This window comes from Ambystoma mexicanum, chromosome 3p, assembly GCF_040938575.1.
Source record: "Ambystoma mexicanum isolate Mex_15411 chromosome 3p, UKY_AmexF1_1, whole genome shotgun sequence".
Taxonomy (NCBI): Eukaryota; Metazoa; Chordata; class Amphibia; order Caudata; family Ambystomatidae; genus Ambystoma; species Ambystoma mexicanum.
In genome coordinates, this window is record NC_090925.1 from 1,233,196,356 (window position 1) to 1,233,222,937 (window position 26,582).

Sequence of the window (26,582 nt, forward strand, 5' to 3'; positions counted from 1 at the left end):
ATGTAACTATATATCAAGAGTGAAGAGCATGTACCACCCCCCACTCTCCCTACTTGTAAGGGCCGAGGCCAGCGGCCTACTAGGCCCGGGCCGAGGCCAGCGGCCTTCCGAGGCCCAGATCCGTCGTGCAGCAGTCGACGGTCGATGACTTCTCCAGCCGTCGTCGAGGTTGAGGGTCGACGTTGGGGTGGGGAAGGGAATGAATAAGAATTATAATTATAATAACAGCAAAAGTATGGCTAAGGCCAGGGAACTCCGCAAGATGCTTCCGACCAGTATGGCGGAAAAAAACAATCTGAGGATCCTACACGCGTGAGGGATCTTGGGTACAGTGGACGTCACACTAGGGATAGTATTACTGGCACGCCTGTGTCGACGCCCATTTTCGACTTTCGAAAAACAAACTGTAATACTCCGCAGCTTCCACTAGATGTCGGCCTATGCACAGCATGTGATCTAAGCAGATTCCACAAGCCTCAGAAATATATATATATATATATATGATACATTACTCACCGTAATCGTATTTCTGATGCTTGTATCTGCTTAGATTCACATGCTGTGCATAGGCCGACATCTAGTGTAAGCTGCGGAGTATTACAGTTGTTTTTCGAAACTCGAAAATGGGCGTCGACACAGTGCGTGCCAGTAATACTATCCCTAGTGTGACGTCCACTGTACCCAAGATCCCTCACGCGTCTAGGATCCTCAGATTGTATTTTTTTCTGACATGAGGTAGCATGAGGAGTAGCGCGAGTACAGATAATCCAAGCAGATAGACAGAAAGGTAAGACTATAAGCAATCATGCGCCTTCTCTCGGAGGGGAGGAAGGGTGGGTCGCATGTGAATCTAAGCAGATACAAGCATCAGAAATATGATTACGGTGAGTAATGTATCCCTTCTGAGGCTTGTGGAATCTGCTTAGATCACATTCTGTGCATAGATTAGCGAGCAGTACCAGAAGGAGGTGGGATGTGAGAAGGGTCATGAGCAAATAAGTGTCTTAGAACCGCTTGTCCCACTTGTGTATCTGCCTTGGAATGGGTGTCAATGCAGTAATGCTGAGTAAAAGTGTGAATAGAGCTCCAAGTAGCTGCTTTGCAAATGGTGTCAAGGGGTACATTTGCAATGAAAGCTAGAGTGGCCCCAATGCCTCTAGTAGAGTGGGTCCTTGGCGTAAAAGGCAGAGTCTTTTCAGAGAGTGAGTAACACAGCTGGATACAGTTAATAATCCACTTCGAGATGGCACCTCTAGAGACGCGATCCCCCTCTCTGCCTGTAGCTACGGAGACAAACAGTTGATCTGTTTTCCTTAGCGGTCTTGTTTTATTTACATAGTAGAGGACTGCCCTACGCACATCTAGGGTGTGTAGTTTCACCTCAGCCGAGCTTTGCGGTTTCTGGAAGAAAGCCGGAAGCTCGATGGACTGGTTTACATGGAATTTTGATATAAATTTAGGTGAGAACCTAGGGTGTGTGCGTAAAACCAGTTTGTCTTTATGGATAGTAAAGAAGGGATCCTGCACTGACAGAACCTCAATTTCACTGACCCTTCTTATATAAGTAATAGCTACTAAGAAGGCCGTTTTATACGTCAGGTGTTTGAGACTGCTTTTATGCATGGGTTCGAAGGGGGGGCCCATGTGCTTGGCTAGCACCACATTAAGGTCCCACCCTGGTGGTGGGTTTGAAATAGGAGGGTGAAGTCTCTTTACTCCTTCCATGAAGGCTTTAACTACTGGTACTTTCCACCACGAAACCTTGCTATGGGAAGTGGTGTAAGCCGAGAGGGCTGCCAGGTGTACTTTCACTGAGTTAAAAACCAATCCTGCATCTAGCAGGTGGAGCATGTCTGTAACAATAGTGGAAGGAGTGCAATCAACTGGGTTGATTTGTCTACTCTGGCACCAGATAACGAACCTCTTCCACTTGTCAAAGTAACAGTGCCTTGTGTTTGGTTTCCTAGATTCCTTTAGGATGTCCATACACCTCTGTGGCAAATTGAGATGTCCAAACTCTATGACCTCAGGAGCCATGCTGCCAGGTTCATTGAGTTGGGTTGCTGGTGCACTGTTTGACCTTGGTGCTGGGACAGTAGGTTGTACCAGGCTGGAAGTTTGATGGGCTCGCACACCGCCATCCTGCGTAGGTGTGGGAACCACGGTTGTCTTGCCCACATGGGAGCAACTAGGAAGAGCGTCATCGATTCCCTGTTCATCTTGTTCACCACTTTCCTGATGAGGAGTTGGTGGAAAAGCGTACGCAAACATTCCTGACCAGTTCATCCACAGGGCGTTCCCCTGGGAGTCTGGTTGGGGGAACCTGGATGCAAATCCTGGGCATTGTCTGTTTTCGCTTGTGGCGAATAAGTCTATAGTGGGGAAACCCCACAGAGAAGAGATCTTCTACGACCTCTCTGTGAAGAACCCATTTGTGTTCCTGTGGGAGGGAGTCTCTGCTCAGAGCATCCGCTAGGGAATTGAGCTCGCCTGGAACATGTTGTGATGACAGGAAGATGTTCCGTCTGAGTGCCCATATCCAGATTTTCTGGGCAAGCTTGGACAGATTTGGCGAGCGAGTCACTCCTTGCTTGTTCAGGTAGAACATGGCTGTAGTGCGGTCCGTCCGGATTTGCACTGACAGGTTTAGTAGATGGGGCTCGAACGCTTGAAGCGCTCTGAATACTGCCAGAAGCTCTAGCAGGTTGATGTGGTTCTTGGCCACTGAGTGCGACCAGAGACCCTGAGCTGTGTGGTGGAGATGGTGAGCTCCCCACCCCGTCAGACATGCATCTGTAGGGACTACTGCCTGCACTTCGGGATCGTAAAAGGGTTTCCCCTGTGCGAGATTCTCTCTTGTCCACCAGTGAAGGACTTGTACCAGTGTTGGCGAAATGACCACTAGATCGTCCCACTGACCACTTGCCTGAGACCACTGTTTCGCCAACCATTCCTGCATCGGACGCATGCGCAGGCGCGCGTGGGGGACCAGGTAAATGCATGACGCCATCATGCCCAGTAAACGCATTGCTTTGCGTATCGTTATTTGTTGACCGGACTGATAATGCGGAATTTGCAGTAGTATATTCCGAATTCTTTCTTCTGAAGGAAAGGCCAACCCCTCCTGGGTATCCAGGATTGCTCCTAGGAATTGTTTTGAGGTGCTTGGCACCAGGCTTGACTTCTTCTCGTTGATTGAGAAGCCTAACTCGTGTAGGAGGTCGATAGTCCTTTGAATGTTTGTCCTGCAAATTCCTGGGGTTTCCCCCGTTATGAACCAGTCGTCCAGATAAGGGTACACTGGGATTGCCTCCCTGCGTAGGTAGGTGTGCAGCCGCCACCGCCAGTACCTTGGTGAATACCCTTGGTGCTGAAGCTATCCCAAAGGGCAGTACCTTGAATTGGTAGTGGCGACTGTCCACCTTGAAGCGCAAGTACTTTCTGTGAGCTGGGAACATGGAAATATGAAAATAAGCATCTTTCATATCCACAGTTGCCATGTAATCCCCTTTTTTTTAGGAGGGGGATTACCTCTTGTAGCGTGGTCATACGAAATTTTTGGGGCTTGACATACTTGTTGGCAGGCCGTAAATCCAATACTGGGCGCATTGTCAAGTCTTTCTTTGGCACAAGGAAGTAAGTTGAATAAATACCCTTGTTTACCTCGTGTCCCGGGACAAGTTCTATCGCGTCCTTTTGTAGAAGAATGGCGATCTCCTCGAGGAGAATCTTCTGATGTTCTAAGGAGTGTGCTCTTTGTCGTGCAGGATGGTTCCGGGGACGCTGCAGTAGCTCTATACATTCTCCTGTGGATACTGTTGACAGCACCCATCTGTCTGATGTGATCCCTTCCCAAGCCTGGGTGAAGTTTGAAATGCGTCCCCCTACTGGGGTTGCGTGAGAAGGGACCCTGAACTGAGCGTCACTGCTTTGGTGGAGGCGTGCCGCCTCCTTTGCTGGGGCTGCCTCTGCCTTTACCACGACCTCTCCTATTACCTCTGCCGTAACTCTGGGTAGACTGTTTGTTGTTCCACTGTGTACCCTGCCCCTGGGAATAGTTGAATCCTCTCTGGGAATTTTGGCCGCGTGGGCGACGAAAATTACTCTTCCCTCTCTGGTTAGGGGGTTTATTGGTTAACTGGCCAAGGGACTTGAGTGTCTCGTATTCGTCCTTGGCATTTTTCAGTGCGTCTTCGACCGCCTTACCAAACAACAGATCGGCTTCCACCGGTTGGTCCAACAATGATGCCTGTGTTTCTGCCTTAAAACCAGACTGCCGTAACCACTCATGTCTCTTGATAACAGTACCTTCTGCTATCAATCTGGATGCGTTGTCCGCGGCGTCGAAGATTGCTTTCAAAATGCAACCAGACACGGCTCTACCCTCTGCGGAAATCCGAGCTAATTGGCCCTTTAACGGTTCAGGAACAGAGGCTATGAGAGCCGCGACTTCTTCCCACTGATGGCAGTTGTAGCTGGCCAACAGGGTGGTGGAGTTAGCAATCCTTGCTTGATAGGCGGACGTTGAGGCTACCTTCCTGCCGAAACCATATAGTTTTTTGCTCTCCTTGTCGGGAGGAGCTTCTGACGAAGACAAGGGTGTCCCAGCCCTCTTACGAGTGTTGGTGACAACTAGGGAGTCTGGCTTCAGATGTCCTCTTATATAGAGAGGGTCAGACTGTGCTGCCCTGAAAAGTTTTTCAACCCTGGGATTGACTGCTCTGGTGAGGTTTGGGTTCACCAGGGACGGATCTATTCTCCTCTGAATGGATTTAAGGATAGGGATGGTCTGGGCAACAGTCCTCCTTTCTCCCACTAACTCTTCCGCGAAGTCCCTTTCCTCCTGTACACCGTGGGTGTCAATGTGGAAATGTTCTGCTGCGCGAGCGAGAACCTCATTTAGGAGGGGTTGGTTATCGACCGGGGAGTCGTTAACCAGGGCTTCATTCTCTACCGGGGAATCTACTCTGTATGTTTCTGGGTCATCCTCTTCTTCTTCCTGGTACTCATCGTCCACATAGTAGCCCGTCCCGGTTTGATCTTGTATCATACCAAATTCTTGGTCTTCACAAAAGGAAGCCTCTCCTTGATACTGTGAGTATGGAGTTGCGTAGGGTTGCACCTCGAAGGGTTCAGACCTCATCGGGGTCTCAAACCGGGCCTTCTTACTCGGGGGGATAAGATCAGTAGAGCCTGAGGGTGTGGCCCCTTGTGGATCATACGAGAGGAAATGTTCTGGATTTTTATCATAAAAATCAGCTAAAGAAGACATTCTTGACATGACCCTATCTATGTCTTCACTGGACCATTTTTTGGAACTGGGAATGACTCTCTCAGCAAGTCTATGGGATCTATCTTGAGTAGCTTTGCTGGTTGTGGACCTATCAGCAGACCTGGGTTTGTCTGTCTGTTTAGGGGGGGTGGAGTGTTGCCCAGGTGTGGAAGAATGTACAGGTAGTTTCTTCTGCTGTTTTCCCCCCTCCCCGTGCGTAGAAAAATGTTTTCCCTGTCCCTTAGTGGCTCCGGAGTTTTTCAATGCCTGGCGTCGAGGATCGGGAGAGGTGTCCCTGTCCTTGGAGCGTGGGGCCTCGCAGGCTTTAATTGCGGGCTCCGACTCCTGGAGCGTGGGCTGGGGGTGGAACTCGTCTTCGTCTTCCGACGATTGAACTTCTGTTAGCCTAGGGAGCGAGGCACTCTTGGCAAGAGTAGATGATTGCCTGGAGTCATGCGGCGATCTTGATCGAGAGCGCCCAGAGGACACCGAATCGGACCGTTCTGTCTGTGCCTCTTTCCGAGAACTCGACGTCGTCGAGTCTCGGTTGGATTTAGTGTGTTTAGTGTGTGTAGTATGTGAAGCGCTTGTGTCACCGGGGGTCTTCCCCATAGCTGCCCTGCCGGACGACCTTCCGAGGTCGGGGACCTGCGCTCGGCTGTCTTTCGACGCCGTAATGCCCTTGCCGTCCGAAAGTACGGCGTTGCTGCCATGGCTGAAGGCGCCCTCCGCTGCCATGGCCACCTGCCTGGCGTGGTGGGCCCAACGCTTCGTCAAACGGTCCTTAAGTGTCTTAGGTTTAAACCTACTACACGCTCTGCAGTTCGCTTCGGGGTGGTCCCTCGGCAAGCAGAGATTGCATGTGGCGTGCCCGTCGACCCAAGGGTAATTTGCGATTGCACTTGGGGCAGAATTGAAAAGGGGTACCCTCCATACGCACCTTGAGGCAGCGGGCTAAGTGTAGGAAATGTATAATGTGTACCTATATACCAAGAGTGTAGAGTATGTACCACCCCCCACTCCCTACTTGCAGGGCCGAGGCCAGCGGCCTACCAGGCCCGGGCCGAGGCCAGCGGCCTTCCGAGGCCCAAATCCGTTGTGCAGCAGCCGACGGTCGATTTCTTCTCCAGCCAGCGTCGAGTGTCGAAGTTAGACGTTGGGGTTGGGAAGGATGTCAATAGGTTATTATTTTATATTTTAGAAAAAGTATGGCTAAGGCCAGGGGACTCTGCAAAATGCTTCCGACCAGTATGGCGGAAAAAAACAATCTGAGGATCCTAGACGCGTGAGGGATCTTGGGTACAGTGGACGTCACACTAGGGATAGTATTACTGGCACGCCCTGTGTCGACGCCCATTTTCGAGTTTCGAAAAACAACTAATACTCCGCAGCTTCCACTAGATGTCGGCCTATGCACAGCATGTCATCTAAGCAGATTCCACAAGCCTCAGAAATATATATATATATATATATATATATATATGATACATTACTCACTGTAATCATATTTCTGATGCTTGTACCTGCTTAGATTCACATGCTGTGCATAGGCCGACATCTAGTGGAAGCTGTAGACTATTACAGTTGTTTTCGAAACTCGAAAAGGGACGTTGACAGGGCGTGCCAGTAATACTATCCCTAGTGTGACGTCCACTGTACCCATGATCCGTTGCGGTCCCTCAGTTATTTTTCCAACATGAGGTGTAGCGCAAGTGCAGTTGTATCCAAGCAGATACGTATCAGACAAGCTCATAAGCATCCATGTGCCTTCTCTCCAAGGGGAGGGAGAGTGGGTCGCATGTGAATCTAGCAGATACAAGCATCAGAAATACGATTACGGTGAGTAATGCATCCCTTCTGAGGCTTGTTGAATCTGCTTAGATCACATGATGTGCATAGATTAGCGAGCAGTGGAAGAAGGTGGTGGGCTGTGAGAAGGTTCATGAGCAAAAAAATGTCTTAGAACCGCTTGACCCACTTGTGTATCTTTCTTGGAATGAGTGTCAATGCAATAGTGATGAGTGAAAGTATGAACAGAGCTCCATGTAGCTGCCTTGCAAATACTCTCTAAGGGAACATTTGCAATGAATGCCAGAGTGGCTCCAGTACCTCTCGTGGAGTGAGCCCTGGGTGTAAAAGGCAGTGTTTTATCTGATGGGGAATAGCACAGTTGGATACATCTGACTATCCACCTAGAGATGGCATTCTTAGAGATCCGGTCACCTTTGCTGCCTGGCGCTTGATCTGTTTTTCTTAGCGGTCTGGTCTTGTCTACGTAGTAGAGGACAGCTCTTCTAACAACCAGTGTGTGGAGTTTTACCTCAGCAGAGCTCTAGGGCTCCTGGAAGACAGCCGGTAGCTCAATTGACTGGTTTACATGAAATCTGGAGAGGAAGTTAGGTGAGAACCAAGGGTGTGTACTTAAAACCAGCTTGTCTTTATGTATAATAAAGAAAGGATCCTGCACTGACAAAGCTTGGATTTCACCAACCCTTCTTATGGAAGTGATGGCCACGAAGAAGGCAGTCTTATAAGTCAGGTGTTTGAGACTAGACTTGTGCATAGGTTTGAAAAGAGGTCCCATGAGCTTAGCGAGTACCACATTGAGGTCACTGAGGGTGGGTTAGAAATTGGAGGGTGGAGTCTCTTTACCTCTTCCATAAATGCTTTGATGACCAGCACTTTCCACCATGAGACCTTATTATGGGAAGTGGTGTATGCTGACGAGGCCACCAGGTGGACTTTTAGGGAGTTAAACACTAACCCCGCATCTAGCAAGTGGAGCATATAAGTGAGAATGTTAGATGGAGTACATTCTATGGGGTTGATCTGCTTAGTCTGGCACCAAATTACGTATCTTCTCCATTTGTCAAAGTAACAGTGCCTAGTGTTTGGTTTTCTAAATACTTTCAAGATATCCATGCATCTTTGAGGTAGCTTGAGATGCCCAAACTATGACCTTATGAGCCATGATGCCAAGTTCATTGAGTGTGGTTGAGGGTGCACTGTTAGTCCCTAGTGCTGGGTGAGTAGGTTATACTGGCACGGGAGTTTGATGGTATCGCGCATCGCCAGTTTGCGCAGATGTGGATACCATGGTTGTCTTGCCCACATAGTAGCAACTAGGATAAGCGTCATCGGTTCCTTGTGTAACTTGTTCACCACCTTCTTCATGAGAGGAGTTGGGGGGAAAAGCGTAAGCACATTTCCCTGACCAGTTCATCCACATTTATAAGGGTGCTGGTAGGAGGGGGTATGGCGGTCAGGGAACTAAGGACTAGGGGCCCAGTAGTCACTGCAGTGAGTAACGTTTCCTTACTCTACGTCCAGTCTCCTTTCCTCCATACTTTATGGGAGCCTACCAAGCATTTTCTTCCTGGGATGGAGGAGCGACTCTAAACAAATAGGTTTTATAGAACAGCCGGTCTGAACCTAGCAAATGCTCTGCTACTGGTGTCCAGGCAGTAGTGGTTGAAGAAAGCATCAGGCCAAAACCAAGTAGCTGCCTTGGTAATCACCTCCCACAAAACATTCCTCTGAAATGCTACTGCTGGGGCCTGAGCAGTAACATGAGCATGGATGCCCTTCAGAATAGTTTTATCCTACCTTGAATAGGGCCTCCGTTATATAGGCCCCTACCACCTATGGTTGCTTTGGTGCTTGTGAACCTGAATGGGTCCCCCCCTAATGATAACAAAAAAAAGCATGTTGTCTGGTTTCCTACGGAGCAAGTTCTGTCCAAATAGAATTTTACTCCCGCATCCAGACAGTGTAATACATGCTCTGCCTAAGACTGGAATTGGGAAGAATACCAGCAGCGTGATCTCCTTAAAAATGTAAAATGAAGATACCAACTTCAGTAGGTATTTAGCATGGTGTACATAACCACCGTGTCTTTGTGGAACATCATGTACTGCTACAAAGCAGACAGAGCTTTCATCTCACCGATATGCCTGGTTGACCTATCTGCCCCAATGAAAGTTATTCATGTCTGCCAATGGGATAAGCTCAAAGGGTTTGTAGGAAATTACAGGCAGTACACCTTCCCATACCGGGTGTATAGTCTTAACTGGTGGCAATGTCTTCTACAGACCTCAAAGTCCTGCCAAATAACCGGGTAAGACGAAGAGCAGACCACTCCTTTAGCAGGTCTGTAAGTGCCTTTTGCTGCTAGATTAGGGCATCACGACTCAACCTGCATGCCTCAGCTGGTTAGGAGAACAAAGAAAAGCACATGGTGCAACGAGAGTGACAGATCCTGATCCACTTACTCTTGTACTGAGAGCGTGCCTGAATTACCACATTTTTCCCTGAAAGAGCCAAATGGCCCAGCGTTAGCAACTTGGGAACCAGCTCACTAATCTCAGTGATTGAGGGGATGGAAAAAAAAAACACCTCCTGCAGCGAGGGCACCCCCAGAAACATCGGCAGACCAAATGGTCCTTCCTGCGCCAATTCCAGGAGGTTTGAGAACCAGGTCTTTGTAAGCCAGAGACACGTGCTGATCTTTGAAATGAGACTGGGGAAAAAGTAAATGCTCATTGCTCTCCAAGGAATCTGAAACGCATCTCCCTGCGACCTCCCGCACCCCACCCGACCCGATGCAAACCACTTGCATTTGAACTGTAATCTGATGCAAACAAATTCAGTCGAGGGAATGCTCACTTCTGGATTGGGTGCATTATAGACTGATTCTGTTTCCACTCGCGGATGTAATACGAAAAACTGCATTCTCATTTTGGGACGCTGGCAGGTGAACGGCTCTCAACAAGATGAATTCTCCAGAGTCAAAATCTGAATGGCCAACTTGCAAAGAGCATGCGATTCCGTTACCCTCTGAGCCCGGTTTGTGTATCCAATATATTGAATTAGTATATGTCTGAATTGCCACAGTTTTCTGCCGCCTTAGAGATGGGAGCAACACAATCAATGCCAATTTAATAGATTAGAGTCAAAAGAAAATGATGTGTTCCTGGGTCGGCCAAAGGCTGCGTACCAATAGGTGATCTAACCTCACCCATGTCACATGGTCACATCCACCTCTTGATTGTTTTCTACAAATAGGCAGCATTCTAGCAGATTCCCTTCCTGTGACTGCCAGTGAAGGTCTGGGTGTAAGGCCTTCAGCACTAGAAGGAGAAATGGCAGAGCCAGATGCCTGGTTCCAGTGCTCTGCCAAGTGTTACTGTATCCTCATTCGGAGCATGCTGCAATGAGCCCAAGGAGATGCTGGAACCACCACGCTGAACTCCTGTCCCGGCTGAGGAATCTGGCAACTGTTAGATGAATGAAAATGCTATTTTCCCCCTGATTTATAGAAAGACAGCTCAAAAAGCAGATCCTCACCTTGTTTTCTGATGCAGTTCTGATGCAGTTCTGATCATATAATCATCCAAGTACTAGTAGATCTGAATACCTCCCCAACAGAGTGAACCCAACCGCAGCCATCAATCTGAATACTGCAGGGGCTGCATTTAGTCCAAAAGGTAAAACCCTGTATTGGAAGTGGGCATCTCCAAAAGACAGGTGCAGAAATCAACTGTGCAAGGAACATATCAGCACAGTGTCCTTTAAGTCCACTGCACATAGCCAGTCATGCAAGTGCCATCATTTTTAACCTGAACCGAGTAGAAATAGGTTGGGGAGAGGCAGAACCAGCAATGTCCTCTGAAATGCTGTCTCTCATTGGAGATGGGAGGACCCAGACGAGTGCATCATTTTTGCATCTCCTCCCCCATGGGAAGGCCTGATGCTGAATGGATGCTAAAAGCCTTTTGTCGTCATGCACAGTTTAATTCTGGGTATTGTAGGAGACCTGTACAATAGCCCGTCTCCTTTCCAGGAACCCTCAGAAGCCGTCTGATATCCTAGCTCTTAACTCCTGCCAAGCTGAAAAGCCGACATAGAAGTTATTATGAGGGTGCTTTATCAAGACCACCAAAGATTTGGCTGCAATACTAGATGTCTTTTTTGTGAGCTCCTCATCTGTTGATGCGTGGAAGAGCTCGGGCCCCTCAAATGGTAAAATCCAGGATCTTGTCCTGAACATTCTGTGCAATGTTAAAAAAAAATAAAAGTGCACCCACGCCATAATTCAGTCACACCAAACACATGCCATGTGCTGCAGATTTTATGTGGCGTGCCAACGCTTCCAGAACTACCTGAGTTATGGACTTTGCATCTGCCGAAAGCACTTGAAAACCGGCCTGCTTATCCTTTGGCAAACCGCACAAAATATCTGCGATCTTCTTTCAAAGCTCTGATTGACTGCTGCTTGTAAGCTCTCACCATTGTGTGCCTTAAATGCAGGGAAGCATTTTGGAAGCCCTTTTTCCCCGGGCATCCAAAAGCTTCTCTTTCCCCCCCCAGAGGGATAGGGGACCAGGTGGCCAAGGAGAACGTAGCTGAAGAGGAGGGCCCTTTGTGGAATAAACAGTGCCATAACCCCAGAAGAGGATCGAGGCAGGCGAACCTTCAGGTTGGCTGTATGCGAGCTCTAAGGGTTAAGAAGGAGGCCGACAAAAAGGTGGCATGTCTGGGGCTCAAGAGTTTTATTTAAAGCAGAAAGCAAGAGAAACCCCATCTATCTCTATTACTAAGAGGGGTTTTCCTGCCTCAACTAAAGGACTAAGGTAACTGTCGGGATGTCTAGCCACCAAAGGGTCCACCTTCCTGTGTAAAGAAAAGCTTACTTCTGTCCCTTATACTAGAAACTAAAGAGTAAGGCAATATTCTTATAGTCTCAAGAGAAGGACTCCCTTCTCCTGGGTTCTGGTTCCTGGTTGGTTGAAACAGTACCAAATCTTAGACTAGTCTCGGGTCCCATAAGTTATCAGGGAGAATGGCTCACTTCCCCAGATAGTAAAGTTCCACAGAATACTTTCTTGGTGGGTCAGGAGAATGTCTCCCTTTGCTGATGACAGTCACAAACAGCACAGGGGAAGGACTCGCTTCCCCAGACCTTTTGGACCTCACTGCCAGTCCAGGTTACCAGGAGAATGGCTCCCTTCTCCTGGTATCTTGTTATGAGCTCCTTCAACTGGGGGGAATTACTCTCTCCCCATGGTCTCCTTTTCATTAGGCTTCACAGCACCCAACTCTGAGTGTTAGCAGGATCCATGGCCCTGGCTTCTCTTTGACCTGGCCCTCCTGGTTCACTTTCCGGTCAAGTACTGCCACAAGGAAGATGACTTGTATCTTTTAGGGTCCCTGACCCTCGGGGGTTCTTCTCCCTATCATGGTCGTGACAGACTTTCCCTCTTGGTTCTCTTTATGATAGTTGGGGTCCTCAACCAGCTTTGATTCAGCATCACCACTGCACTGCAGAGGAGAACGTTTGTAGGCTTTCTGCCTCAGCCGCACCACCCACGCATTATGGTTGCAAAGGGGCCTAGGGACAACTGCATGCACCCTATGTGTAAGCCACCCTGTGTCTCCCCTGCCACCTGCTACCTTGTTGGGGGTTTCAGCACGTCTACGGGGCATACTGGGATGGTGGGCGTTCCGTTCAGCGTTTTTCCAGCATCTTGCTTTCCCTCTGGCTGTGCGACAGCGTTGCCGACTGCCTTCTTCCTTCCTCCTCTCGATGCTGCTGGTCACTGGTCTGCTACAGCAGACCACAGATCATCGGACACGGACTGCCAGCGTACGTCCTTGGAGTCCTCCCTTCGATCAGCAATGCAGGTTTCTATCTCCTGCAGATCATCCGACACGGACTGCCCGCGTCCTTGGAGTCCTCCCTTCGATCAGCAATGCAGGTTTCTATCTCCTGCGTTTGGTGCGCAGCACACCTGCTGTCTTCCATGGCTGCCCGAGACGGTCCTTAGTTCATTGTCGATTTTTATACAATGTTGACAGCAATGTCTGGGCTCATTGTTTAAGTTCTTCACCTCTTTCACAGGTTTCAACTTCATTGCTCGCGGGGTCAACTCGTCCCAGTATTTGGATTACCTATGCTCCTGTTGACCTTTGTCTCAGTACTTTCAAGAACATTGAGGCCTTCTGCCTTATAGCAGTACATAGGTCAACTGTCTCTACAAAGATGTTAACAGAGGAAGGAGAGGCTAGAGTATGTGGGAGTGTGATGTTCTCATAAGGGTTGTACCCTAGATGGTCATCCTTATCCCTGGGAGGGGTGGAAGTCCTTCCCAATGAGATTCTCCCACATTATACTACCCCCCAGGAGGACTATCGGGTAACATTCTCACCTCCCTGGCCTCATGGGGAAGGGCTCCTCCTCGGGGAGAAGGGACAACTTCTAGTGACTCTTCACAGACCAAGTGTCAGTAGCGGATGTCGAGGTGTTAAGCAGGGTGTCAGAGTGTGGTTTAGCCCAAATGCTAGGTGCATCAGCTACAACATACTTTTGCATTGTTACGTCTGAATGATTGGCAACCCTGAGGCCAAACACTCCCAACAAGGCCCCTGGCTCACCGACAGGCCTGCTGGCATCGGACAGTTTTGAAATTGTGCTACACCCTTTATCTGCTCATATAACAATTTGGTGGAGGACAGACGCTCCTCCTTGGTGTCCTCAGCAAGAGTGTGGTCATTCGGACACTTACCACACAAGGGATACATACTCAAAAGCATACAGGGGACAAATGAGTAACAAGATCAACACACATTGGGGAGTCCCCCAGATGAACCATTCAAGAACAAATTTGATGGCCCAGTCTTAACTCTTACTGGGTCCCACTCCGTAGGTTATTTGCATCGCCTCACAGAATGTAATACACAGTGCACTGTATTTTTCATTTAGTATAAAAAGGTTATAATTTTATTTCATAGGCCATTGGTCCTACGTTTGACAACATAAAACAAACCACATACAGACATATCAATGTGGAAGATGTATACCATTCTCCAACGACCCAGAAACCCTGGCCAAAAACTACGATACTGCCATCACGGCAGCAATCAATACCATTGCCCCACTTAAACCTCGCAAAACCAAACCCACTAGACACGCTAATGCGTGGTTCACCCAAGACCTTCTAAAACTACGCATCGACAAACGAGCAGCATTAGCTCTTTGGCAAACATCCCGGGATGATAAAGACAAACTCAACTTCAAATCCCTTGCAAATAATTACAAGAAAGCCATCATTAAAGCCAAAGCTAAATCTTTTGAAGATAGAATCACGGAGGCCAAATCGAACACTAAGGAAATGTTCGCCATATTCAGGGAACTTGAGACCCACACACCGACCCCCCAAAACTTCACCAAGGATAAAGAATGGTGTGACAACATCCAAACAGCCATGCGCAATAAGACCAGCTCCCTCCAAGTCAAAATTATGAACACCAAACTAACACTTTCCACCCACATTACACCCTCCCCGCCACCACCGCCCCCCTCACCCACAGAGGCCCCACCCACCTTCTCGTTTAAAACCATCCAAGAAAAAGACATGATCAACATCATGAAAAACATAAAACCCTCCAATTGCAAAGGCGACCCCTGTCCTGCCTCCATCATCAAAGACTGCGCAGACACCCTGGCGCCTTTCCTAACAGCCTTCGTCAACGCCTCCTTCACCACAGGGAGAGTCTCCGCATGCCTCAAGGAAGCATGGGTCCGACCCCTCATAAAGAAACCCACACTTGACCCCACCTCCCCTAATAACTACCGCCCCATCACCACTGTCCCTTTCCTCCTCAAGATTCTAGACAAAGCAGCCTACCTGCAGGTCCAGCACTTCCTTGAAGAACAGAACCTCCTTGAACTGAGACAATCCGGCTTTCGCCCCAGGCACGGGACAGAGACTGCCCTACTCGACCTCAAAAACCAAATGGAGGACGCAAGTGACCAAGGCAAACCTGCCCTGCTCCTTCTCCTGGATCTGTCGGCAGCCTTTGATCTTGTAGACCACGACATCCTCTGCCACCACCTCTCCTCCACAGCCAACTTCTCTCAAGAAGCCACCACATGGATCACCTCCTTCCTCCAAGGCAGGACCATGCAGGTCTTCTCTAACCTAGCCACGGCATCACCCTCCATCATGCTATGTGGGGTGCCCCAAGGCTCCTGCCTCTCCCCCAACCTCTATAACATCTTCACCCGACCCCTCTTCCTCATCCTTGACGCCATGGGCATCTCTTACACCAACTACGCCGACTATACACAGATCCTTCTCACTCTGACAGGCGACTATGACACAGACTCTGCTACCCTCAACAACATTTACAACACAATCCAAATGTGAATGGCCATCAACGGCCTCTGCCTTAACTCCGACAAAACTGAGCTCCTACTCGTAGGCTCCCCTGACACCATCAAGAAACTTGACGCACAGTTTAGTCACTTCACTATTGACTCAATCAGGATCCCAGTACTAGACACAGTAAAAACACTAGGCGTCTACTTAGACTCCAACCTATCCATGACCAGACAAGTAAACGCCATCGCCTCCTCTGCTGCTTACCATGCAAAACTCCTTAACGCAATCAGACCTTATCTGTCAAAAGAAACATGCACTAACATAGCCAGGGCCATAACTGGCTCGCGGCTTGATTACTGCAATACTCTCTTCCTAGGGACCTCCAACAAAAACTTTGAGAAGCTCCAAGTAATACAGAAGAGTGCCCTGCGTGCTGCACAAGGCATTGCCAAGAGAGAGCACATCACCGCTGCCAGAAAAGCATCCCACTGGCTCCCCAAAAAGGAAAGGATCTTATTCAAAGCGCTAAGCATCACCCACAAATGTGTCCATCTTGCCGCCCCAATGTACCTTTCCCAGAGGATCCACCCGGTCTCCTCCGCAAGACCCACTAGGTCACCCTATGCCAGCATGCTCTCAGTTCCCAAGGTAAAAAGAGCCAGAGCAGGGGGCTCCAGCTTCTCGTACCTCGCTGCCGTACACTGGAACACCCTCCCTAGTTCCCTGCGCTCTGAACCCTCACTGGCCGCCTTTCGGAAAGCCTTGAAAACGACCCTGTTCATCTAACAAACATATGGCCTAGCCCTCATGAATGTCATGTATGATGCATTACGTGGTATGACACCACCTATATCTGATCACAGGTCACTGCCTCACTGTAACCCAAGGCACAACCTGTATCCATTGTAACTAAGTTTTCCTTACAAGTAACAGTGCCACAATGCCCCTGGGCTGTCTGCGCACTATATAAATGTAAATACTAGCATTATCATGGTTTATTCATAAAAGCCAGAGGTGACACAGCAAAAATTCTCTGATACGGAGGAGAACGGGCACACATACTGTCTTCCTGGCCCTATCTGGCTAACTAGTCACAGATATACTCCATAGAGCAGTGTCACCTAATTCCAATTCTAAAATTGATTAAACATGGTGAAGTGAATTACGCCTGACCGAAAAAACACATCCCAGGATGGGCCAGGCGTAATTAGGAATTAGGTGACACTGCTCTATGGAGTATAGGTATGGTAGGATATGGGGACTGCATAGGCATCAAATCAAGCCCTTTAACTACAATGCCATGGCCTGTGACTATCAGCTTCTGGAACAGATCCTAAACAAGGTCTTCACATGCTGCATGGCGCTGTGCTTGGGGCGACTATGCAGTCCAGGATGCCGTGGAAGAAGGAGTTAATGGTGCAAGTTTAATCCACTTAAAACATGGCTGAGGAAGAGGGGTCTAAGACCCAGTTTTCATTGGGGAATCACTCGAAGCAGAGCGTGAAAGAGCCCCCTGGGCACTGTTGGTGGGAGTGGAATAGAGTGGCGAGTTGGCTTTCGCGGCGACTCCTCTAAAGGCAACGAAGGAGACGCCATAGAGTATTGCTGCAAAAACATGGCAGAGAGTCTCTGTGGTTGTGAAAATGGCGCCAGCTTTTCCCTCCGAATGCGTCACCATCTTGTGTGTCGATGACCGTCTCAGAACAGGAGTTCACACCTTTGTTGATCGCAGAAGGCTCACAAAGCCTGATGGAGCGGTCTGGACCTCAAGGCTAGCTCCAGTAGTAGGCTAATGGTCGTCAAGGCAAGTTGCCTCAGTGCAAGTCCTTGACAGAGGCTCCACTGAGCACTCAACTGGAGTGCAATTCAGAGAACCAGTCAGGGTCTTGGCGTTGCCACCAATATGAGATCCCTTGGGAAACTTAGAGCCAGTGTGAATCTAAGATGGCATAGGGTTGCCCCTAGTAGATTATGGATGAGCAACAACAACCTTAAACACAACTCAGATAAAACTGAAATCAATAATGCCCAACATTCCTTCTCTAACCAACCGCCCGTACCATGGCCTATGGAAATGGGAACCAGAAGGTAGTTAAATATCTAGGACTCCTGATGGACAAGGAGCCAACACTTGAACCTTCAGTTAATGCAGTAGTAAAAAAATGCTTCCTCCAACTACAATCCGACAGCTGTTACCCTTTCTCACACAAACACTTGCCGTTATAGCACTTGGCATGTTAAGAATGCACTATGCCTACATCTATCTTGGCTTCCCTAACTTGCTCACCAAAAAACTAAAACGAATCCAGAACGCAGAAGCAAGCCTCCTAGGACTCAACAAGAGAAAACATCACGCCAACACTAAGCTCACTACACTGGCAACCAATCAAGAAAGGGATCTATTTCAAAACGCTGCATACTTCACAGAGCAATTCATGGCAAAATTCCTGCAAGAAAAAAAAAATCTGTAGGACCAATTTGAATCCTCAGCTCAAACAATGAACTATGCCTTGAACCCAAATGTTACTCGAAAATTAAATATGATGGATCAGCATTTTCAAGCATCTAAACAAAACTCTGGAACTCCCAATGGAATAAGCACAATAGAGTAACACCTGACCTTCAGGAAAAACAGTAAAAACATGGGTGCTTAATATGCCTAGCTAACTTGCAACACACAGGCCACTGTCAATGAGACCAAACATAGCTGACCACTTATCAATGGGTTTCAGTTACCCATGTAGCTACTTGTGCGACTTAACCCGATGCCTTGAGGATTGCACTCCCTTTCCTCACTAACCCATACTAAAACCTTGCATACTCCGAAAACGTACCAAATGCAAATTAACTATGCCACACACACAACACATATAACACGACCATATACGGATACCAAAAAGCAGAACTCCACATCTCCTTCAATAATTCACAAAATCTCAACAAAGCCAATGCATCCTTGTACCACAGTCACACTGGGCCTCCTCATTTGGACACAAACACCTTGCACATCCACCAACCCAGACCCCCTAGAAGAAAACCCACACACAGTGACCGGTTTTTCTGAACTGAAGTTACAAACACCATAGCAAAAGCGATTGTGCGCTCTCACTCTCCTTCCACTTGCAAACCAATTGCACTCTTATTTTCAGATCAACCAGGGCTCCTGGAGAGCATGCAAATGGCAGTGGCATGTGGTATAAATCACACTAATAACATAACGAACAAAAGGTACTCTTGAAACCTGGTTGGCCTCGCATGAATGGAACATTGAGATAATGGCAAATAACCTTGCAAAATCTATTTATGCTCAGAGACTAAAGCTGACTCGTGGGCATAAGAAAATCAACCATGTCAAATCTGACATAGCCATTATGCTCAGGAAGAAATGCTTCAGGAGGATAGGGCGAATGTAAGCAAGTCTGAGTATCGAACACAGACTGAAAAAAATGCCAGGCTTATTCAACTAACTACCTGTTACAGAAATTGGCTAATTCAACACAGGCCCTACCTGAATAGTGCAAATTGGTTTATTATATTCAAAACACTATAGACCAATGACAGTAAAAGATTCGGGTCCAGATTCAGGGAGCACCAAGCAAGCCTGACCTCCCCAGTATTTAATGCGTCTCTGAGCATCAATGGATGGACCATGTCACGCAGCTATACGTGGTACCTGACGGAAAAAACACCTCCACTATTGTGGGCAACTATGTTCAGGAAAATACACCCTTTGGCCCTGATTTTGAAGTCTAAGATATGTTAAGGTTAATTAGTAAATTAAAGACTTCCTATGCCGCTGGGCCGATGGCATAGTCAATAACTCTTTAAAAATGAACCCGAAATTCTGGGCATTGGCATTAATGAAACTCTTTAGACAGAGTACACGGTAGAATTGCCAGATAGCTGTAAGAGATATATATTAGTGCTGGTGCAAAAAAAGGGGGTCTAAGAATGACGCCCCTCAACTACAGACTCTTTGCAATGATGGACTCACCAAAAGCTGGCAACATGTTGCTCAAGTGGGCTCATGACCAGAGCCTAATAAAACCGTACCAAACAGGCTTTCGCAAGCCCCACTGCACAATGGACAACATATGTGCTATACAGGGTTTAATGGCAGAAACTATGGAAGGGCTTGCCGTAATCTTTTCTGTTGTCTGGTGGACTACAGCAAAGCCTTCCACCTAGTGTCATGAGATTTGCTGTGGATCAAACTAAGCGATAGGGCATAGACCTGCATCTTTTATATTTTATCAAATGCCTCTAATTGGACACGTCTGTTACCATTAGGCTAAATCTGGAGGGGGAGCCGAGTTTGTCCATCAATATAAACACTGGGTTGAAGCAGGGGTGCCCTTTGGCCCCATTGCTCTTCAATACGTTTCTGATATGGACCTTTCGCTCGAAAGAGTTACAAACTTTCCATCTAAAATAAACTGTGTGGTTAGGCTATGCCGATGATAGTGTTATTTGACCAGACGCCTCTGGGACTTCCGCGCACTATAGGCGCATTGGCTGCTTTTGCCTATGAGAACGGTATGAAGATAAATACAAAAAAAGACCAAAATCATGTGCCTGGGGGGCTCATTGCCTACGAAACCGTCCTTTAATAGGAAATTGGGCAGAGATGGCCTCGAGGTTGTCGACAGCTATATATACACCTTGGCTTTCAACTAAGACTCAACCAGACTACTCAATTCTATGGGGACATTATGTCTAGTAAGATTTGGAGAAAATGGCTTACAATTAAATGATATGTCAGCAGCGCTGGGGGCAATAATCTGGAAGGGCTGATGCTAATCTATAAAACTAAAAACATTCCAACAATGCTTTATGGCCTTCAGGCACTTTCAAATATGCACATCAGTTGGTTGGATACAATTGAAGGTAAAATATTGCGGTCGGCCATGAATCTACCCAGCTCAGTGCACGTTGACGCACTTCGAATTGAGTTTGACACTTGCTCCCTGGCCAACCTTTGGTTAGTGCAATGCACGCTCCTATATTTGAAATTGCGCTCTCCGCAGAACAATGTTAATAAACTGGTGCGGATTCTGGGCACGCACCATCAGAATAGAAAAAAATAACAGCTTTATGCTCGACTTGGACAAATCTGCTATGTTGATGCTGTCTGACCAGGACGTTACCTTGATACAGGCACTTGACAACAAACATTGAGCAGATATTAAAGAGGAGATCAAGAGAAAGGGATAGAACACGGAATATAGACAAGCTCGCTTAAAATAAAAGATACAGTCTATTCAATGCAGAGTTTTCCACCTAACGCTCTGCACACATCTCTCACCAGGTATTGCGACCAATCATTTAAGAGATTTATATTATACCTATGCCTCAATATTCTGCCTACCTGGGAGTATTGTGGAGCATGGCGAGGCATAACATATGATTTGTGACTATGTTTGTTTGTTTTATTATTTATAATGCGCGCCAGACCCGAGGATATCAGGGCGCAGAAAGAAGCAAGAATATTTTCAGCTTAGGTTACAGTGCTGTACAGGTATATACAATAGGGATAAAGTCAACAATTTCAGAACAGTCACAAGGTCAAAAAAGGAGAAAAAAAACATTAGATATTATATGCAGACAGTGATATGGCCGACACAAGTAACAGAGTATTGCAGCAGACCTTAGAAAATATGCAGAGGGGGAGATATCACTAATATATACTGATGTGCTATCAGGTAGTATGTTGCAAAGAGGCGACCTTATATACATTGTAGGATAGGAGAGTGGATCCGTCAGGAGGCACCCAGTGTTTTAGTGGTCATTTTCTTTAATCCAATTGATGTTGTTGTGTCTGAAGTGTGGGTATGTTTGGTCTGCCCTTAAGGCAGGGGGTAGGGAATTCCACAGCTTAGTGGCTTTCACTGGGAAGCTACATCCTCCAGTTTTGGAGAGTTTAAACCTAGGTACTGTCAGGAGATTAGAGGAACAAGTTACTTACCAACTGGTAACGTTCTTTCGACTGGATGTTCCTCCAACGTATTCCACATCTTTGACATGCAATGTCCACATCTGTGCTGCATCGGAAATGTTTCGGCAGAGGGCGTTCTGCGTCAATGGTGTTGGGTCGATGTCCCTCGAAGGCCTCCGTCGAGAGCGACGTTACCGGATGTTATAAATAGAACGCACAGCGCCTGTAGACTTAGTTTATGTTTTTTCTTCCATAATGTGTGACGTGCTTGTACACAATGCCTTCTTGACTGCACATAGCCTTGAGGGAACGCAGGCTGCAATAGCATATGAAATTCTCCAGAGGGGCAGGCTGGGAGGGCGATGTGGAATACGTTGGAGGAACATCCAGTCGAAAGAACATTACCAGTTGGTAAGTAACCTGTTCTTCGAATGGATTGTGTCCTCCAACATATTGCACATCTTTGACAGACTCCTAAAGCAGTACCAGAAAATGGAGGAGGGAGAAGAATTTAGAATACCCAATCAGATGGCAGAATAAAGAACCGCTTTACCAAAGGCCATATCTTGACCATGGAGCGTATCCAAGGAGTAATGTTTGACAAAGGTGTGGATAGAAGCCCATGTCGCTGCATCACAAATATTCCTAATAGGAACTCCCCGATGTAGGGCTGTGGAAGTAGCTACGCCCCTAGTGGAGTGAGCTTGCAACCCCCCTCAGGAGAGTCCTTGCCCGCCAATCTGTAACAATCAGCAATGGTGAGGATAATCCACCTGGACAAGGTCTGTTTGGTAACAGACTGGCCCAATCGGTGTTCAGCGTACCCCACAAAGAGTTGATCGTCTACTCTGACCCTGGACATCATAGAAATATAAAAGCTCAGAGCTCTCCTAGGGTCCAACCTATGGAGTCGCTCCTCCTTGTTACCAGGATGAGGAGGATAGAAAGCAGGAAGTACCACTTTATGGCTTAAATGAAACTCAGACACTACCTTAGGTAGAAAGGAAGGCCATAGCCTCACTACAACCCTATCCTTGTGGAACACAGTAAAGGGTGGCTTAGATGAAAGTGCCTGCAATTCACTCACACTGCGAGCAGATGTAACCGCAACCAAGAAAACCGTCTTGAAAGACAACAGTGCAAGGGTTCAAATGGAGCACCCATCAGGAATATCAAGACCATACCGGCACCTGAAATGGGGACGGCAGGAACACAATAGTGAGCCCTTTTAGAAATTGGGAAATCAAAGGAATCTTAAAATAAGAACATTCTTCAGACGAGCGCTTGAAGATAGACAGGGCCGCCAGGTAACCTTTAATGGCATCTACTTCTGTGGGCCAAAGAAAGCAAGAAAGACAGATCATGGGAATAGAACACTGAAAAGGATCTACATCGTGTCCTCTGCACCAGTCGCAAAACTTACGGCAACGGTACAGGTATTTTGTTGCCGGCCGCCTGGCCAAAAGCAACACCTCCATCACGTCATCCAGGAGGTCCCAATCCTTATATCTCAACCTTTCAGATGCCAAGCGTGAAGTTTGAGAGTCTTGACCTCTGGATGGATAACACCGACCACCGACACGCGAAAGAAGATCCTCTTGGTAGGGAGGACAGCGTGTAGGGCAGATGGACATTTCTAGAAGGTCCAGGAACCACGCTCTCCTGGCCCAATCCGGAGCAATGAGGATCATGTGGGATCCGGACCTCCTCAACCGCCTTAACATGTGAGGAATGACGGGGACCGGAGGAAATGCATACAGAAGTGGGAATGACCAATTCACGACGAGTGCGTCTCCTAAGGCTCTTCTCGGAGGAAATTCCCTTGAGCAGAATCTCTCGCACTTCCGGTTGACACTGGTCGCGAAGAGATCCACTTGTGGGGTTCCCCAAAGGGCGAAGATCTCCAGAAGGACTTCCTGAGCCAGCTCCCACTCATGAGACCACATCGGTTGCTGCATTCTCTTCTCCGGCCAGATGTACTGCTGAGTGTGTTATTCCTTGCTGTACTGCCCAGAACCAGAGCTGCACCGCCTCTCTGCACAATGGGAGTGACCCTACCCCCACCCCTTTTTTGTTGAGGTAATGCATGGCCACTGTGTTGTCCGTCATGATCAGGACACTCTTCCCCCACACAGACGGCAGAAAAGCCTTCAGGGCCAGCCTGACGGCCCTCAGCTCCAAAAGGTTTATGTGGAGTTTGGACTCCGACAGAGACCAACGACCGCTGGCGGTCAGATTGTTGGCATGAGCGCCCCATCCTGTAAGAGAAGCATCCGTCACCTCCGGCCACGGTTGCCAAAACTGCTCCCCCTACATCAGATTCCCCTCGCTGGCCCACCACAGAAGATCCGGCGAGACCGAGAGCGGAATCTGAACGAGATCCGACATCTTGCCTGAGAATTGTGACCACTGCATCTTGATGACCCATTGCAGGGATCTCATTCTCAGTCTGGCCTCTGGCACCAGAAAAATGCAGGATGCCATGAGGCTGAGCAACCTTAAGAATTCGAAAGCCGGAAGACGCTGGGCATGTTGAAATTTGTCCACCATCTGCACAATGTGATGAGCCCTCACCTTGGGAGGCGAGCACTTTCCCAAGAACATGTCCAACACAACCACGATGTACTGGAGCTGTTGAGAATGTGTCAGATGCGACTTCTTGAAATTGATGGAGAAGTCCAGCTTGCAGAGGGAGCGGCAGGTGAGGCTGAGATGAACCAGAGCTTGCTCGGGAGAACGTGCTCTGGTAGACGTGAATCCCCCTCGCTTGAGATACGCTGCCACCGCCACCATTAGCTTGGTGAAGACCATCGGGCGGAGGTCAATCCGAATGGCAGGACCCGAAACTGAAAGTACGAGCTGCCAGCCGCAAACCTCAGGTACTTTCTGTGCTTGGGACGAATCGGCACATGAAAGTAAGCATCCTGTAGGTCCAGAGACACCAACCAATCGTGAAGTCGAAGGGCCTGGAGGACCTGAGAAAGAGTGACCATCTTGAACTTGTCCTTCCTGAGGAACTTGTTCAACCAACGCAAGTCCAAGATGGGTCTCAGTCCCCCGTCTTTCTTTGGAATCAAAAAATATGGGGAATTACATCCCTTGTTCATCTCCGCTACAGGCACTAGTTCTATAGCGCCTTTCTCCAGCAGTGTCAAGATTTCCTGCACATAGAGCGGATCCGGAAGCTTCAAAGAGAGACTCCCCGGTGGATTGTCGTGAGGCCGCTTTAGGAATGGAAGGCAGTAGCGTGGGCTAATGAATCCAGAACCCACGCATCCAAAGTAATAGCTCGGCATTCTTCGAGTTGCTGAGAAAGTCGGCCCCCAACCGGCGAACAATGGAACATGGACTCAGTTGTTTTGGAGCGGATACGGCAGCGCCTGAAGGCAAAGATGCAGCTGCCTGAGCGGCTTCGGCACCTCCATTTCCCAGACCACCATAGGTACTTTTACGTTGACCCCTTTGACTGGGGGCTCCTCGCGTCCTACCAAAAGAGGAGTAGTAACGAAAGGAACCTCCCCTCCACTGTTGTCCCCTAGGACAAAAAGGCGGAGGTTGACGCAATGCTGCACTCACTACTGGTGCTGAGAAAAAGGCACCAAAACCACAAACCGACACAGGTCTAAGAATTCATTGCTGGCGAGTCCCTCTCTCGACTACTGGTGCAGGAGCCCAACCAGGGTCCCCCCCTTTCATCACCACGGCCAAGAATCAGGAGACTGGATTTGCAGCTTGGCATCCAGCTGCATCACCATCTTCACTCTCAAGGTACTGTGGGGTGGTTGGTATTCTTACCTGAAGCCATTTGTGTCGCTCCTTTGCTTTTGGAGCACTGTTTCTACTGTTTGGGTGATCACCCATTTCCAGTCACCCTGACCGAACAGCTTGTGACCTACAGGAAGGCCTCTCCTAAGCTCCTGTGCTTTTTACAAAGACCAACTAACTTGTTACATACTTGTGCTAAGAAGATTTGCATCAGAGCTATTGCTCTCCTTTTGACTTTGGCATTGCTGGTTCCCTTAGAGTAAATCTTCTGACCCTCTTGGCTTTTGTATTGATTGTTTTCCCTCCAAACTTGAACTGAAGACCTCCTTTCTTGTTAGCGAAGACACTGCCTAAACCTTATAAGAGTTGCTAAAAGTATTGCTAACCTGTAATTGGTGCTCTTTACATTCTTGAACTTACCTATAATTGAATAATGCAGAGTTAACTTAAAATAAGTACTTTTACTGACCTGAACTGAAGTCACTCCATGTGTGGATAAGAAAAGTATTTAACAATTTACTCATCTGCTGTATTTTTCCTTATTATTCTAAATGTACCTTTGATGCTGCTAGTTGACACAATATTCCTTTAGTTTATAACCGTCTTGGAAAAAAAAACACTATTTTTTATATAACTTCAAGTGTGGAAGTGTTTCTTTGGATCCATGTATGTTCTGATTTCTTTGTACCGATTTACTGCTCACATTCCCCCTCCTAAAATAAGCCTGGCTGCTCTGCCACTCAACAAACCTCGGGTAATATAGTCCTATATTAGAAATTGGCCCCATAAAACCAAGGGATAAGTGATGTTGACTCCAATACCAATTGGACTGTAGAAACACTTTCCTAACAGTAACCTTGTTGCACCCCCAGACCAGCTTCTCGTATACCTTCAGAGCAGGCACTGAAAAATACTTAACATCTGCAGTGACAAACTCATTCATACCTTTTATCAAAGTTACCTCAAAAAGGGTGAACCATGGCCTCCTGACCTCCAATTAAGTACTTACCCTTAGTCCTTTGCCACTTTAAGTCTTCAGGCGAACTGCATCATTGCATCATTAAAGCAGAACCCCACTTCGACTGATGGTGTAACCTTTGGACAAATCGGTGCTCTGATCTCAGGGCAGAGGGACAGCATCCCCCTCCGATACATGTATATTTCCTTTTAATAAAGTATTCCAAGATAATGTTCATTCGTAGAGCTCTTCAATGTTTAGGAATATTTATGAAGCTCACATGATGGAGAACAGGACTTGGCACTTAGAAGAATAGTTGGCACGTATTACTTCACAGTGTAAAACGGCATAGGGAATGTTTGGTTACACACAAATGTATTTCAATCTCCATTTATTCATTATTGTATAATGTATATTTTTAAAGGCACACTCAGGGTGTCGAAACACATGTCATCTATAAGGGCCACCAATAAATATGTGATGAAACAT

General features: G+C 47.7%; 1 protein-coding gene across 2 annotated transcripts in view; it reads right to left on the reverse strand.

Annotated features, from left to right (window-relative positions):
* Positions 1 to 26,582, reverse strand: part of UBN2 (ubinuclein 2) — a 1,320,634-nt gene that overhangs the window by 803,410 nt on the left and 490,642 nt on the right. The gene's annotated exons all lie outside the window — the stretch shown is intronic.